General features: G+C 40.7%; 1 protein-coding gene and 1 pseudogene across 10 annotated transcripts in view; one reads left to right on the top strand and one right to left on the bottom strand.

Moving 5' to 3' along the window:
• Positions 1-17208, bottom strand: part of RAI2 (retinoic acid induced 2) — a 388350-nt gene that overhangs the window by 197227 nt on the left and 173915 nt on the right. Inside the window, exon 1 of one of the 10 annotated variants that reach the window (XM_077889282.1) lies at positions 2717-2824. The exons of the other annotated variants lie outside the window; for them this stretch is intronic. The gene's annotated coding sequence lies outside the window, so the exon portion shown is untranslated. Of the gene's footprint in view, positions 1-2716; positions 2825-17208 lie in introns of those variants that run through there. 10 annotated transcript variants of the gene reach the window in all.
• On the top strand, positions 2263-3536 carry LOC144308574 (heterogeneous nuclear ribonucleoprotein C-like; annotated as a pseudogene).

The raw sequence follows: 17208 nt of genomic DNA, 5'->3' as shown, positions 1-17208 counted from the left end.
CTCTTAATGAAGATCTTTTATTTTTTTTTTATTTTTTTGAAGATCTTTTATGTAAAGAAGTCCTGAAGTTTATATAATCAAATCTTTTTCTTTGAAGTTTAAACTTTTTCTCTCTTCTGAAAGAAATCATTGCCTACCCCCTGAGCTGTCACACAAATATTTCCTTATGTTTTCTTCCAAAAGTTTCTAGGTTTTGTCTTTCACATTTAAGTTTTTAACCCATCTGGACTGGATATATGTGTATAATAAGGTAGTAGTGTAGTTCATTTTGTAGTATATGGTGAGGTAGGGATTCATTTTTACTCTGTTCCCTTAGAGATAGCAAATTTTCCCAGTAGTATATATTGAATAGTTCTTTTTTTTCCTTCTCAGTTGTAATTATAACTGTCATATATCAGGTTTTCATATATGTATGAGTCTGTGTCTGGGGTGTCTTTTCTGTTCCATTGTCTAGCCCTTATCAGCAGTATACTGTCTTTACTACAGTTATATAATATTTGGGGAGTCAAATTCCACCACCTACTTTCTCTTCTTTGGGAGCATCTTGGCTACCCTTGAATATTATTCTTCATATATATTTTAGAAACATCATGCCAAGATTAAGGTTGTTGGGACTGCATTGAATTTATACATCAATTTGGGGAAAGTGAACTATTTATAGTATTGGATCCTTCTATCTATGAACATAACATGTTCATAGACTTGACTTTAGATTTTCTTTAACATCTGTCAATACAATTTTAAAATTTATTCCATGGAATTCTTGTGCATTTTTGTTAGGTGTATTCCTAGATAACTTGTGTACTCTTGTTACCATTTTAATTGGTATCTTTTAAAAAGTTCCTTTCCTGATGTGCAAAAATGCTAACATATAAAAATGCAGTTGATACTCATGGATTGTAAGAACAAATGTTGTTAAAATGCCCATACTACTCAAAACAATTTACAGATTTAATGCAATCTCTATCAAAGTACCAACAGTATTTTTCACAGACCTAGAACAATAATCCTAAAATTCGTATGGAATCACAAAAAAACCTAAATAGCCAAAGCAATCTTGAAAAAGAACAGCAAACCTGGATGTATCACAACCCCAGATTTCAAAATATACTACAAAGCTACAGTCATCAAAACAGTATGGCACTGGCACAAACACAGACACATAGATCAATAGAACAGAATAGAGAGCCCAGAAATAAACCCATGATTATATGATCAATTAATCTTCAACTAAGGAGAAAGAATATGCAATGGAGAAAAATCTCCTCAGCAAATGGTGCTGGGAAAATGGACAGCTACATGCAAAAGAATTAAACTGGACCCCTTTCTTACACCATACACAAGAATAAACTCAAAAAGGATTAAAGACTTAAATGTGAGACTTGAAACCATAAAAATCCTAGAAGCACAGGCAGTAATCTCTCTGGCATTGGCCATAGGAACTTTTTCTAAATAGGTCCTCTGAGGTAAGGGAAACAAAAGCAAAAATAAACTATTGAGACTACATCAAAATAAAAAGCTTCTGCACAGCAAAGGAAACAATCAACAAAACTTAAAGGTATCCTACTGAATGGAAAAAGATATTTGCAAATGGCATGCCCAATAAGGGGTTAGTACCAAAATATATAAAGAACTTATACAACTCAACACCCAAAAAACAAAAAATCCAATTAAAACTGGGCAGAAGACATGAACAGATATTGCTCCAAAGAAGACCTACAGACCACCAACAGACACATGAAAAAATGCTCTACATCACTCATCATCAAGGAAATGCAAATCAAAACTACAATGAAATATCACCTCACACCTGTCAGAATGGCTAAAATCAGAAAGACAAGAAATAAATGTTGGTGACGATGTGGAAAGAAAGGAAACTTCGTGCAGCACTTGGTGGGAATGCAAACTGGTGCAGCCACTATGAAAAAGAGTATAGAGGTTCCCTAAGAATTTTAAATAGAATTACCAGATGATCCAGTAAATAACCTACTGGGTATTTACCCAAAGAATACAAAAACACTAATTTGAAAAGATAGTGAAGATGCAAAGACTGAGTGGTTGCCACTGCACTGCTGACATGCAGCAGTCACTTCTCCATGTAGAACCTGGGAGTAGGAGATTCAGAATCAAATCTCTTTTTCCTCTCCTATCCTGATTACAAATCACTCAAAATATATAAGTTAGTGGAACTTTACTTGAGCGAGATTTTTTTATCTTCAGCTGCGATTTTTGGCTTTGTGAGAAACCATATCATCAAAGACAATGGCCAGCAATGTTACCAACAAGACAGATCCTTGCTCCTTGAACTCCCATGAATACACTGGGAATCTTGATACTCTTGTGGTCAAGAAATCTGATGTGGAGGCTATTTTCTCAAAATATAGCAAAATTGTGGGTTGCTCAGTTCATAAGGGCCTTGCCTTTGTTCAGTATGCTAATGAGAGAAATGCTCAAGCTGCTGTGGCAGGAAAGGCTGGCAGAGTGATAGCTGGCCAGGTTTTAAATATTAATCTGGGTGACGGGCACTGGGGGTTATTCTGTATGTTGGTAAATTGAACACCAATAAAAAAATAAATAAATAAATATTAATCTGACTCTAGAGCCAAAAGCAAACTGAGGAAAAGCAGGTGCAAAACAATCTGCAGTGGAGCTTATGGCTCCTCCTTTGACTCAGACTATGACGTTCAATAGGCTTGTTATGACAAGATGTAGTTACCCAACAAGTGTTCCTCCTCCTTTCGCTCCAGCTGTAGTTCCCTCAAACTGCCACTATGTATCAGGAAACACCTCATGACGGGGCAAAAGTGACTTCAGTTCTAAGAGTGGACAGCGAGGATCTTCTTCCAAGTCTGGAAAGTTAAAAGGAGATGACCTTCAGGTCATTAAGGGGGAGTTGACCCAGATAAAACAAAAAGGAGCTGGAAAATCTGGGGGAAAAATGGAAAAAGAAGAGAGTAAGTAAGGAAAAGAGATGAAGAATGATAACTCAGGAAAGGATCAGAATACCAGCTCCCTGAAGAAAGATGAGACTAATGTGAAGATGGAGTCTGAGGGGGTGCAGATGACCCTGCTATGGAGGCAGACGTACTGGATGATGATAAGAAGGAGGACTGGGGGGATCTGCTGTGGAGGGGGATGTACCGGATGATGATTACAATGAAGACTGGAGGGATCTGGTGCAGAGGGGATACATACAGGATGATGGTGATAATGAAGACCAGGGAGATGAGCAGCTAGAGTTGAGTGAAGGATGATAAAAAAGAAGCTGAGGAAAGAGAGGATGACAGAGACAGCCCCACTGGCAAAGATGACTATTAAGCACACAGTGGGGTTTGGAAATTTTCTCCCATTATTTTAATTAGGCACTTGTCTAAGATCAAAATTCTCACCAGATCCCCTCTCTTACTATCTCCTCCAGCACATGCTCACTTTTGTCCCCATCCTTGTCCTTCCCATGTTCATTAATTCATATTGCCCTGTGCCTAGTCCCATTTTCATTTCCTTTGACACTCCTAGGCATTATGTTAAGTCTTACCCTATACTTTTTGCTTTTAATTTTGATTCCTCTTTATGACTTTTTTGTCTTTATGACTTAACAATAAAAAGGATGTGTGGTTTTGGTTTTTAACAACTGTCTCCAAAATAATCTCTTATTATGCAAGAACAGTTCTTTCCATTCATACTTGAGCTCAGTAGTTGCTTCCCTAACTGCAATCACATTAGTTGAGGAGCACCTAAGAGCAGCTTTGAATTTGAGGTATGCATGTTATACCCCACATAAAAGTGCTATGTGGGACTGTTCAACACAAATGTAATAATGCATTTTTGTGAATGAGAGTTGTCATGTCACATGCATCCTCTAGAAAAATAATTAGTGCAAAAGTCTTAAGATTTGTTTTCTTTCTTTTTTTAAGATTTGTTTTCTAATCTGATACTGTGAGTTATTTTTGTGAACAGCCTGATGTTTGAGACCTTTTTTTCTCAAAATAAACAAGTCCCTTTTAAACCAAACCTTGGAGGAAAAAAAGATACATACACCCCTATGTTTACTACATCATTATTTGTAATAGCCAAATTATAGAAGCAGCCTAAGTGTCCATCAATAGATGAATGGACAGAGAAGATGTGATATGTATAACACACATAACACACACACACACACACAATGAGATATTACTCAGCCATGAAAGAATGAAAGTTTGCAACAACATGGATGGATGGATCTAGAGGGTATAATGCTAAGGGAAATAAGTCAGTCCAAGAAAGACAAATACCATGTGATTTCATTTATATGTGGATTTTAAGAAACAAAACAAAGAAAGTAAAAAAAAAAAAAAAGAGACAAACCAAAATGCAGACTCTTAACTACAGAGAACTGGAGAGGAGGTATGGGGGAGGGGGCTGAAATAGGTGATGGGGATTAAAGAGCACACTTATCATGATGAGCACTGAGTAATGTATAGATATTGTACACCTGAAAATAATATTATACTGTATGTTAACTACACTAGAATTAAAATAAAACATGCAGTTTCTGAAAAAATAAAAATAAATAGGAGCGCCTGACTGGATCAGTTGGCAGAGCATGACTCTTGATCTTATGGTCGTGAGTTTGAGCTCCATATGTGGCACAGAGTTTACTTAATAAATTAAATTAAATATAAATTCAGTGTATTGATGGAAGCTCCAAAACTCATAATTGTACTCAAGAAAAAAATTGGATAGATTTTTAACTTTCCAGGAATGTATCTGAAACGTTAAGTGAAACAAAACTACAATTAAACTATAATTATTTAAAAATACAATTTCTATATTCCTACTCTAGAGCTAATTTAGACACTTTTCATTTATTGGTAAGAAAAAGTGTATATTTAAAACTAGATATTCTTTTCCTTATTTCTTCACACGTAGTTCAAATTTTCTGTTTGCTGCTTTTATATTTACTTTGGTCCAACCAAATCTCTTACCAATGTGGGTAGTTATGATCGTTAATGGCTGCTACAGACATTATTTCCAGAAGGAAAACTGTTTCTTACTGCTTCATTTTCCCAATATTCATCAGCTGTTAACATTTCCGAAATTTTATCATGGACATTCTCTGTTAATTCTACTTTTCTATGGGCTACTACTGGGTTTTGTTTTGTTTTGTTTTGTTTTGTTTTGTTTTTTGATAAATATAAGAAACCATATCAGGAAAATCCTTATGTATAAATCACAAAAATGGAAAATGGAAAGATGAGGTTTAAATTGCCCAGCTAGCTTCCTTAGTTCTTAACACATTTTAACATGTACAGAAAGATTTAAGAATTGTGGGTACTCTGCACATGTACCCTTATTTTATGTTTATATTTTATATAAATGAAGCAAAATTGATCTTCAAGTAAAACTCTTGAGAAATGTTTCTATCTTTATTTCAAGGTGGAATCCAAAAGAAGTCTTTGTTAGAATCCTTACCTACTCCAGGTGAGGCTGGGGTATACCCAGCTCGAAGGTGGGTTGCTAAAGAGGCTGGTGATGGGAGGCTGGCTGAGTTGGAGTTGAAATTTTTCACCCAGGGGAACTAAAGACACCAAGATGAGGAAAGTTGAAAACCATAAGGGAGTTCTGAGATCCAAAAGGCTGAGAAGGAAAGCCAGAAGGTCATTAAAACCAAAGGGCCCAACCTGGGTCTCAGAGCCAGGAACAAAGCCAGCGGTCCATGCCTGGAGGAGCAAGAGCCCGTGTGTCTGTCAGATAAAATAGGAACATGCAAACCCCAAGCCAAGCTCTTTAGCATGGCTGCTAGAGAGGTCTGGGTTCTTACTGGCTGAATATTCCAAGGCATCTGGCAAGCCGAGAACCAGTCTGGGGGTTGGGACTCTGAGCACAGAAAGAGGCCCTTGGTCCCCCAGGCTCTGCCATCCTCTATCACTCACCATTCCCTGACCTTGCCCCCTAGTTCCCTAGTGTGTGGTCCTGACCAGACTCAGCCCCTGGCTTCCTGAACTTGCTGGGTCAGCGCTCCAACTTTCCTGCCCCGACTGCTCACCATCACTGTTGGCTCCTTAGTCTGGTGGGCTGAGGTGCTTTGGATTCTTTCTCCTGTCCATATATGCTTTCCTTAGCTATATTTCTTAACCCCTCTTGAGGAATTCGCCCATAATAGTTAAGTGAACTATATATACTAGAAGGGAACTAAGGTACTATAACAAGGAGACCCCCAAAATTCAGTGGCTTAAAAAAATCAAAGAACTTCCTTTTACTCTTAATATTAGTTCAAAGTAAAGGGTTCTAGATTCATAGGCAGCTCTGCCTCCTGGAGTCATTCAGGGACTCAGGTCCTTCCACTCCGTTGCTCTCCAAACTGCTAGGATAAAGGTTCTTTAATCCGGGGATCCCTGGGTGGCTCAGCGGTTTAGCACCGCCTTCAGCCCAGGGCGCCATCCTGGAGTCCCAGGATAGAGTCCCGTGTCGGGCTTCCAGAATAGAGCCTGCTTCTCCCTCTGCCTGTGTCTCTGCCTCTGTGTGTGTGTGTGTGTGTGTGTGTGTGTGTGTCTATCATGAATAAATAAATAAATAAATAAATAAATAAACAAATATATTTTTTTTTTAAAAAAAAGGTTCTTTAATCCATGGATAGCATTCTCTAACCAATGGATAGAATTCAGGAGGTTCATCAACTGGAATCGGGGGTTGGGGAGAAATCACCACTACTTTAACTAAGCTTGTTTTAGTTTTCTACTGCTGCTATAACAAATGATCACAAACATAGTGGCTTGAATCAACACAAATCTATTATCTCACAGTTTTGGAAGTTAGAAATCCTAAATCAGTTTCACTGGGCTACAGTCCAGGTGTCAGCAGGGCTGTGTTCCTTCTGGAGGCTCTAGGGGAAGGTCCATTTCCTTGCCTTCTCTTATATCTGGAGGCCACTTGCATTCCTTGGCTTGTGGCCCCTCCTCCCTTTTCAAAGTCTGCAGCATAGATCCATCGTCACATTGCCTCATCCTCTTCTGCTGTCTAGCCACCTCCTACTGCCCTCTTACAAGGATATTTCTAATTATATTTAAGGCTCATCTGACCAATCCAGGATGATCTCCCCATGTCAATACCCTAACTTAATCATATCTGCTGTGAAGTCCCTTTTACCATGTAGGGCTATTGTTGCAGGTGCTGAAGATTAGAACATGGATATCCTGGGCCACTATTCAGTCTACCATAAGTCTCTAATTGAAACTCAGCATTCCTTACATTATGAATGTAGACAACAACCCATAGTAGTACCAGAAGTACCTGGAACTGTGTTACCAGTAGATACCACAAATACTTTCCACATTATAATACAGTTATTGCAGATATCTTGAATTTATGGAGGTCATTAGACACACTATCAGATCTTGTTAGTTAATGTATTACTTAAAATGTACTATTTCATGTATCTGGTTTTGTGAAGAATATTGTATAATACAAATGGTTTTCTTTTCAATCATATGCAATTTTACTTCATGCATTTAAAACTTAAATCTGAGGAGTGCCTGGGTGGTTTAGTCGGTTAATTGATCTCAGCTCAGGTCTTTTTTTTTTTTAAGATTTTACTTATTTATTCATGAGAGGCACACAGAGAGAAGTAGATACATAGGCAGAAGGAGAAGCAGGCTCCCTGTGGGGAGCCTGGTGTGGGACTCGATCCCAGGACCCCGGGATCATGACCTGAGCCAAAGGCAGACGCTCAACCACTGAGCCACCCAGGTGCCCCTCAGCTCAGTTCTTGATCTCAGGGTCATGAGTTCAAGCCCTGCATTGAGCTCCACACTTATTTACTTAAAAAATAAAATAAAATAAAATAAAATAAATATAAAGCTTAAATCTAAAAGATTCTTTAGCGTCAAATTGGCATAAAACTTCTGCTCTAAAGCACTGTCACCTTGTGCATGGTTGAGGCTTTGTCTGGTTCTAGCCTGAAGGAAGTCGGAAGACAGCGTAGAAGAGGCATATTCAATGACTTTGGGTCCAGTCACAGAAGGGACACACATTATTTCTACTCACTCTATTCTCAAGAACATTTGCCTGCCTCAGAATCCCCTGGAGGGCTTGTTAAAACACAAACTGTAGGCTGCACCCTCATAGTTTCTGTCTCACTAGGTCAGGGGGGCCTGAGAATGTGCATTTCTAACAAGCTGTCAGATGATGATGATGCTCTGAGAACCACCGGTATAGAGCAGAGTCACATGGCCACAAAACACCACAAGGGATGCTAAGTAATGCTGTATATAGCCAGGCAGTCAGGTTTAAATATAGTGTGGCTGTACAGAGGAATTTACATGGGAGAACTTGGGTAGGTATTCAGGGTGCCTGGCAACAACTCTATTATTACGGAAAAGAGAGAGGATTGATTTTGATGATCAGCTATTAGCCTCCACCACAATCCCCTCCTAGAGTGTTATCTATGGCCTTGACTTGATTCTCCCATGAGCTATGTAGAAATCTGGAGTCTTTCCCAGACACAGATGCCCAGGGTGAAGGAAAAGGCACCCAAGTAAAGGGAAAGTTGCCCATATCCTGTTCTGAGAACTGAGTATAGTTGGGAATAGTTAGGAACATCTCCCTTGAGGTTTATTGGGTACATATTTATTCTCTGTGCTGGGGTCCCAAGAATGGTGTAAAAACACAGCTCTTGATGCCAGATTCAGTTATTCTCATTGAGTGTCATGCCTATATAGCTCAGGAGGGAAACTGGAACCCCACATTGCTTTCTTGAATATGGGAAACCTCAGTAATGAGCTAGTACAACGAAATAGTAAAGATGAACGGTTGTAGGTCACCGATAAGACAGCGTAGCGTAACCAAGTTGGCTGATGTCATAGTGGGGAGGATTCCAAGTGAAGCTCTAACCTGAAGCTATCCTTTACATTAAGTATAAAGTGACTTTTGATACGTTCTACAATCAAGCTGGAGCTTCTCTTAAACAGCCCATACACTGCCCGGGCAACATCTGATTCAGCCTAATTATCTGTCTTGAGTCGCTATGCCAAGTGGCTTGGTACAGTAAACGGGTTTCCAGCGACATCAACCGGGCAAGGATTATGATGGGAACTTGAGAAAGTGAAAAACCTCCTTAGCCTTTACATCATCATCTGTCAAATGGAGATTGCATCATCCGTCCCGAACAAGATGCAGTTTGCCACAGGCGTGGCTACTGAGGTCAGACTACCCGGGTTCACACAGTTGAAACTTGGGAGAAAGCCTGAATCTCCTCGAAAAGGGAGCCTCAGTTTCTTCATCCATAAAATAAGGATGCTTATCCTAGCCTTACAGCACATGGGTGGAGGCTTAAATCACACTGGTAAAAAGGTCTAGCCGGGTGCCCAACCTACTGTAGACACGCAACTAGTTGCAGGTGCCTTACCCCCCCCCCCCAACTCCTGTGAATGTCTTGCTGGGTGAGAATTTGCGTAGACCATTTGCTATAGCTGAAACACAGGAGTAAGACGCTGTTGAAATATGCAGCAAAATAAAAGATGTATTTAGAGCAGCAAGGGATTGGCTCTGACAAGAATAATCGGCATATGGGAATTAAGCCTCAAACGATGGGGAAAAAAAGAGAGATTCGGGCTACATTTTAAAAAAGACATGCTTACTAAGGAGGAAAAAGACATTTTTCTTCACCCCACTCCCCCATGCAAGCTATTTTTCCCAAGAACTTCAATGAGGAGGGTAAAGCTGAGGTTCTTTGAAATCAGGCTGGAGTTCTCAGTGCTCCTTTTCTCAAACCAATTCTCCTAGCTGGGCCTTGTCAGAGAAACTTCATGAACCGTAATTGTGATTTCAAGAATCACTACACTGAGAGCCCTTAAACCACTAATGGAGAGAAATTTGGGCCTTTTCATACATCCTGCTATTTCCTTTCAGATCATTAAAGTTCCTTATAGGAATGGCAAACAGTTGTTTTGATTCTGGTTGCAATGGCCCTGGACCAAGGGCGAGAAAGCATTCCTCTGTTTGCAGCCCGGCTAGAAATACCCAGTCATACAAGAAAGGAAGTTTTCCCCAACAGCCTCGTTCAGCCGCCTCTGCTGGACCTGATTAATTCAGGAGGGCAGCGTCCAGGAAAATGCTTTTCATTCCAGCTAAGCTCTTTCTGGCTCTGTCTCTTTTCCTTCCTCAATTCAAGGAGTCTGAAGACGCACTTTCTAAAGCATCCTAGTCTCTTACGTAGGAGAAGAACATTCAGTCCCACAAAAGGAATAAAAAAATGATTCCCCCTGGATGGGTTTTGACTCAAGGGATTTCTTTCAGTGCTTTCCGAAGGTGAAGGCAATTCTGATTTCTATGGCATTGGAGGGAGGTAGGGCAGACAGCCGCTCAGGGTGGGGAACCGGAATAACGAGGCCAATAATGGCCAGGAAACATGTCTGGGGCCACAGCGTTGCCTGTCTGTACATCTCTCCTCATGTCCCCCTTCAGCACCCCGTTTGAGTAATGACAAGCCCGTGGTGCTGAGCAAAGCAGGTTGATTCCATCCATTCTGCTCTCTGCGTTCCTCTTAGGAGGAGAGCAAGACTGTAAAACGATGGTGAAGATAGTAAATTTTTGTTATTTATTGGCAGGACTTTCTATGCCCTTTGCTAAAAGCTCTCATTGGGAGAAGCAGCAGCAAGGAGGAAAGTATTTCTTTAGCATAGTTGTCATTTTTCAGTGAATGGAATGTACTTAGTTACAAAGGTCATAAATGCTGCCTCTATGTAGTCACAGAGTGGTATCATCAGAAGTGCCAATATTTCATACTGAAGTGAAAATCAATTAATTCATTAAAATTTCCTGTTTTCGAGGAAGTAGCTAAAGCGGGACTGCCTTTCAGGGTTATACTAACTGTAGTATCTGCAATCTCCAGGGCTCATTTCAAAATAAGCACCCTGAGGATCATAAGAGGTGGCACGTGCTTCCCAAATTATTGAAAGCTGGTTTCATATCTGGCTGTAAAAATACAAATCTGCCTCTTTCACTCTGTGTCGGCTCAGAGAGCAGCTGCTTATGATATAAAAAATACCGCGGCTGGCTGGTTTACAGCATCCACTATAAATACAGGGGTATTTTATTCATCTGAAGAAAACCATGAATTGGATCAAGACAAGTTAGGAGAAAAAGCCAGAGTTTAGATTTTAGTGAGTGTCACAAAACACATCCCAGGTGGAGGATTTGAGCTCTGGGCTGCTTTTCTGGCAGAAGCCGCTCTCCCTCTCCAAAACTCCCCCCATGTCAACATGTGAGATCCCCCAAGGCCATCATCTCCCCCAAAGAATTCATCTGCTCCAATAGATATTGGGGCTGGTGGAGAAAGGAGGAGCCACTGCTGTCTATAGAACTAAAATCATGGAAATTTGTCCTCAGTCCAATTATTGAAAGGCATTGAGGTATTATCCAGTAGAAACACCCTTCGTGTCAGGAAGTACATCAAAATTCCCCAAACCAGGTGAGCTGCCAATATCGGTGTCAGAAAAGCCCCTACATTATAAGGTGAATCAATTCATTTCAGGACATTAGACTATTTGTATATGAGGCTAAAGTTTAACTCCCTGTAACTTTACTGCATTGGCTTTAGCTCCGATTTCTCCAGCTCCACATATTTAATGAGCTATCTATATCCCGCCTCATTCCGCAGGGGATTTGAGGCAGCTTACGACAAATAAAATGCACATGGTATACAAAAGAAAAATAAAGGGTTGGGAGAATCCGGGAAAGAGAAAAATGAGAGTTGGAAAATCATACAACCAGGAGCCAGATTCAAACCAGAACCATCTTTTGTCAGGTCTTTTAGAGTTGTAGGAGGCAGCCTCCAAAGTGGCTCCCTATTTCCTAACAATCACAGGGAAGAGCCCCCGGGAAATAGGTCCCATGAGAGTGGGGCATCTGTGTCTGTTTTGTTCCCCACTATGCCCCAACCCCGCTGGTGCTTGGAGCCCAGCAGGTGCTCAATCGGTCTGTGCTGGATGAACGTTGAGTGAGAGAGGAAAGTGCATTCAACCATGAGATTCAGGGCGTTGGTAAGATCAAAAAGAATAAAGTGTTCAGAAGAAGCAATTCCTGGAAATAAAACTTAAGAAAAAGTTCCCCTGAGCCCTCAGACAGAGAACAGAATGTAACAGAGTGGATGACGTTCTTTTTTTTTTTTTTTAATTTTTTTATTTATTTATGATAGGCACACAGTGAGAGAGAAAGAGGCAGAGACACAGGCAGAGGGAGAAGCAGGCTCCATGTACTGGGAGCCCGACGTGGGATTCGATCCCAGATCTCCAGGATCGCGCCCTGGGCCAAAGGCAGGCGCCAAACCGCTGCGCCACCCAGGGATCCCTGGATGACGTTCTTGACATTTCCCTGCAATGGGTCACAGGATAGACTTCCTCGGCTGTTGTCTGTAATGACACTCAGTATGGGCAGATAGGATGGGGTCCAAGCGCTCTACAGCAAAAAGGAATTCTACAAGAGGGCAGAAGATGCAACGCCAGTAAGTCTACAAAGCTTCAACTCCAAGCTTTTCGGGGGTGCATCTGTATACCCCCCAAGGGCTTGCTCTCTGTGGGGCACAGAGATTAAACACCCATGCCACAAACCCTATCACTCCGGTGCCCAGTGAACTAGAAGATGGAGTTGGGGGAAGAGAAGGCAGGTAAAGGCATTTGAACGCCCCCTACCCAAAGGATGCCTAACCCAGCACCTCTGGCAGCACCTGCGGCCTTGCCGCAAATTCTGAACTTCAGCCTCCTATCCAGAATTACTCCATGCGAATTTGCATGTTAACAGGTTCCCCAGGTGATTCAGACATAGAAAAATTTGAGAAGTGCCTCTTTAAATGGACTGAGGGGGGCACTTGATGGGATGAGCACTGGGTGTTATGCTATATGTTGGAGAATTGAACTCCAATTAAAAATAAATAAATAAATAAATAAACAAACAAACAAACGAACAAACAAATACATAAACAAATAAATAAATAAAATGGGTTGTTGTTGTTTTAAATATTTTATTTTTATTTATTCATGAGAGACACAGAGAGAGAGGAAGAGACACAGGCAGAGGGAGACGCAGGCTCCCTGCATGGGGCCCCGTGTAAGACTCTATCCAGGACCCCGGGACCACGACCCTAGCCAACGGATTATTTTTATACTCAGAGAGATATAGATCCTTTATGAAGTAAAATGTAAAATGTGCATAACTTTGGGGTGCCTGGGTGGCTCTGTGGTTGAGTGTCTGCCTTCCGTTCCCCGGGATCGAGTCCCGCATCGGGCTCCCTGCAGGGAGCCTGTGTCTCTCTCTGCCGGTGTCTCTGCCTCTCTCTGTGAATCTCATAAGTAAATAAATTTTCTAAAAATCTGAAAAATAAAAAAAAATCAAATTTGCATGACTTTAAAGGGCAATATGTGAAACTTCAAAGGAGTTTCTCATCAGTGACCAGCAGTCTGGGGCTATACCATAGTCTGGCTGGGCAGGGGCCACTGTGGGAGCTGTTCTGTCCTTAGAGGAAAACGGAACTGTTGGTGAGGCATGGCTCTTGTTTGCTGAAAAGGAAAATCTAAACTTTTCAACTATTTAAAGATAGCTCTGAAATCCTCATCCTCTCTGCCCCTGAGTTTTTTTTCTTTTTGATTGAATGTAACAACCTCTCAGTCTTTAATCATTCTTCATATCATAGGGTTGGTGACAATGGTGTCCTGATACACCCACTTTCTAGAAAATAAAAAGTCCTGACTTCTAGCATTTGCCAATTACGATGGTGTAAATTTCCCACCATGGTCCATTTCAAGCTGCCAAGGGCTTAATCGGCAGCTCAAAAATTCCTGAATATCTACCAATTTTAAGAAGTGAGTACCAGCTGGCTCCAGCATACCATTAGTTCCAGACCCTTTTCCGCCCTGGCTGCCTGTCTCAGATCCTTTGTAATTTGTCAGCCTGCCATGATCTGAGTACAATAATACAGACAGAGTCTGGCAGGTACCAAGTACAATGGAATTAGCCTTCCCATTATACTATAATTAATGTAGTCCAAGATCACATTCAATACTTGGCAGCCATGTACACCTCTGGCTCACGATGAGTTTATAATAAATTAAAGGTCCTAAGACTTCATGCCCATCACCGCCATACTAATGTTAGCCCATGTCCCTTTCATATGGTTTTTGTACAGTTTGATTGTTAAAAAGCCCATGTATTTACATGCATTCTTATTGCATTTTATCTTGTTCATTTGGGCCCTTCATTCGAGCTTGTAGAGAACCCTCTGACTTCAGAGTATGCCATTGGCCATGGGATCTATTTGTCTCTCTTCTGCATCTTCTACACATTTGCTGGGCTTTCCTCATAAGTGTTTATTAGAGTATTTAATAAAAAAGTAGGAAAGACCAGGGTTAAGAGTGTAGGAGCCAAGGCTCAGATGCCTCAAAATGTGCCACTTTGGCATGTAGATCCTTTTGAGCTGAAAACCATCAAGGCCCAAAAGACTCTGGAAGAAATTTTGACCTTCCGTCTAACTGCCCAAAAGAATTTCGATAAAGAACCTACTCCAGCAAGAGAGCTATGCCATAGATCACTACATTATAATATAAATTAGGGGTGGTAGACCGGGAGGAATTTAGCAGAGTTTGTTGGTTAAAATTCCTCTTTCTGTCCTGTTGTTTTTAAATGGCCCAGCAAACATTTGTTTACCAAACGTTTACACTTATTTATTTATTTATTTTTTATTTTTTTACACTTTTTTTTAAAGTATTTAAAAAAATTTTTTTTTATTCATAGAGACAGAGAGAGAGAGAGGCAGAGACACAGGCAGAGGGAGAAGCAGGCTCCATGCAGGGAGCCCGACGTGGGACTCAATCCCGGGTCTTCAGGATCATGCCCTGGGCTGCAGGCGGTGCTAAACTGCTGCACCACTGGGGCTGCCCCCAAACATTTACTCTTTTTCAGCTTTCTGTGAATTGCTTTCCTTCCCTTTGAAGTCCCAGGCCCCTACCCCCTTCTTAGTTCAAGATGGCTTACAGACCTCATAGTGCTTGAAATCTCATGAATGTAGGGATGTAATCAAATTTTATTTTCTCCTGCTAATCTGCCTCATGTCAATTTAATTGTTAGATAAACTGGAAGAATCTTGAAGGACAGAGAAAAAAATTTTCCTCCTCAACAAGAGGAAGACGCTTACAATAGTATTGGAGACCTAGCTCAAAATTGACATTCAAGACCAGACATGAATTTACACATCTATTCTATCGTCCAGACCACACTCTTTGCTTCTCATCCACAAAAATATCATGATAGCCTTGTTAAGTAAATAGCTTGATGAGATCCAGATATACTATATCTAAGGCATTCTTCATGTTGGCAATTTTAATAACACTATCCAAAAAGGGGAAAAGGTGACTGAGTTTGGATTTGGAAGGATTTCTTAATAATCATCACTTTTCATTTTAAGTACTTCTAAATCAACGGTTTAATAATACACTTACAATTTTTCCAAGGACCAAAACCCAACTCAAAGACTTGGCACTATGGTATTTCACTCATAACTGGAAGGTTTTACCAATACAGAAAGTCAAGCAAACTAGGAGGGGAGGGGCTTGATCTTGGAATTAGACTCAGTTGCTGGGATGGATGGGCAATTGGGGGCAATTTGAGTGATGACAGGAAAGTCTGACCAATAGGTGGAACACGGTGGGTGGGGAGTATAATCCTTCTCAGTATTTTGGCAAAAGCAATTGGTGTCATGGAGGTCTCTCAAGAGGTAATAAAGAATAGAACTGACAGGTAAGTAGTACCAAAGAGAAGTTTCTGTACAATGACCTGAGGAGACTCGGGTATCAGGATCTCTTGTCCAAAAGTTGCAAATGGGTCCAAGAACAGACTCCAATACCTAAATTAGGGATGGATAATGCAAGGAAGTCCAGAACCGAGGTACCAGGTCCAGGTGCAGATGGTAGTCCTTAAAATGTGATGGTATGCTACCAAAGCATTGAACTAGGACTTCTTTTACCAAAGTCACCTCTTGCCCCAGAGCCTGGCTTGGGTTGAACTTTTAAGTGGATATCAGATGATTCCCAGCTATGGGGAAAGGGAGGATAAAAGGGCAGAGAACTAGGCAAATACTGAAATTTCCATTTTCTTTTTAAGTAGGCTCCACATCCAGCATGGAGCCCAACGCAGGGCTTGAACTTACAACGCTGAGATCGATAGAATCAGTTACTAAACTGACTGAGCCACTCAGGTACCCCTGAAATTTTCATTTGCGAAAAGCATAATGTAATATCCATTTAAAAAATTAGACTCCAGGGACACCTGGGTGGCTCAGCGGTTGAGCATCTACCTTTAGTTGAGGGAGTGATCCTGGGGTCCCGGGATCAAGTCCCACATCAGGTTCCCAGAAGGGAGCCTGCTTCTCCCTCTGCCTGAGTCTCTGTCTCTTTCTCTGTGTCTCTCATGAATAAGTAAATAAAATCTTAAAAAAAAAATTAGACTCCGGAGTCATACTCCCTAGCTTAAATCCTGGCTCTGCCATCTACTGGCGATGTATCTTGGACAGATACATAACTTCTCTGTCTCAGTTTTCTTTTTTTTTTTTTTCTGTCTCAGTTTTCTCATCTGAAAAGTGAAGATAGTATGACTACTTATCAGTTTCTTGTGAGGAAATGATGAATCAACACATCTAAAGCACTCAGAGCCTGAACCTGGCACCTAGTAGGTACACATTTGCTACCAGTATCATTTGCCTTTTCCAGCTGGAAAATCTGGATATGTACCAAATCTCTAGCATTTCTTCCTTTCTCCATCATTTTCCTGGTAACCACCAGTAGCTCTGTTGTCTCATTTACATATTCTTTCAGTGACCCCAGATATAATTTGCCCAGGCTTAGAAATTCTTTAACTCATTTAAAGCAGACAGAGGCTATTCAAATATTATTTAATATCTCTTCACTTCCTTCTTTTTTTCCATGCTTGTAGGGAAGTGTTTAAGATGACTTCCTTTTTTTTTTTACTTAAGTGTAGTTGACATACAATATTGTATTTATTTCAGGTTCATCTTCACTCCCTTCTTGACCAGGTGAGGGTCCCTATGACATCATTGCTGAAGTCTCACTTAAGAATCTGTCTTTTCCTCTTGTTCCTGTTTTAAGATGATTTTTCCTTTTTTAAGATTTTATTTATTCATGAGAGACACACAGAGAGAAGCAGAGACACAGGCAGAGGGAGAAG

Source organism: Canis aureus, chromosome X (assembly GCF_053574225.1).
Source record: "Canis aureus isolate CA01 chromosome X, VMU_Caureus_v.1.0, whole genome shotgun sequence".
Taxonomy (NCBI): domain Eukaryota; kingdom Metazoa; phylum Chordata; class Mammalia; order Carnivora; family Canidae; genus Canis; species Canis aureus.
Note: the sequence above shows the minus strand (reverse complement) of the source record. Positions and strands in the feature narration are given on the sequence as shown.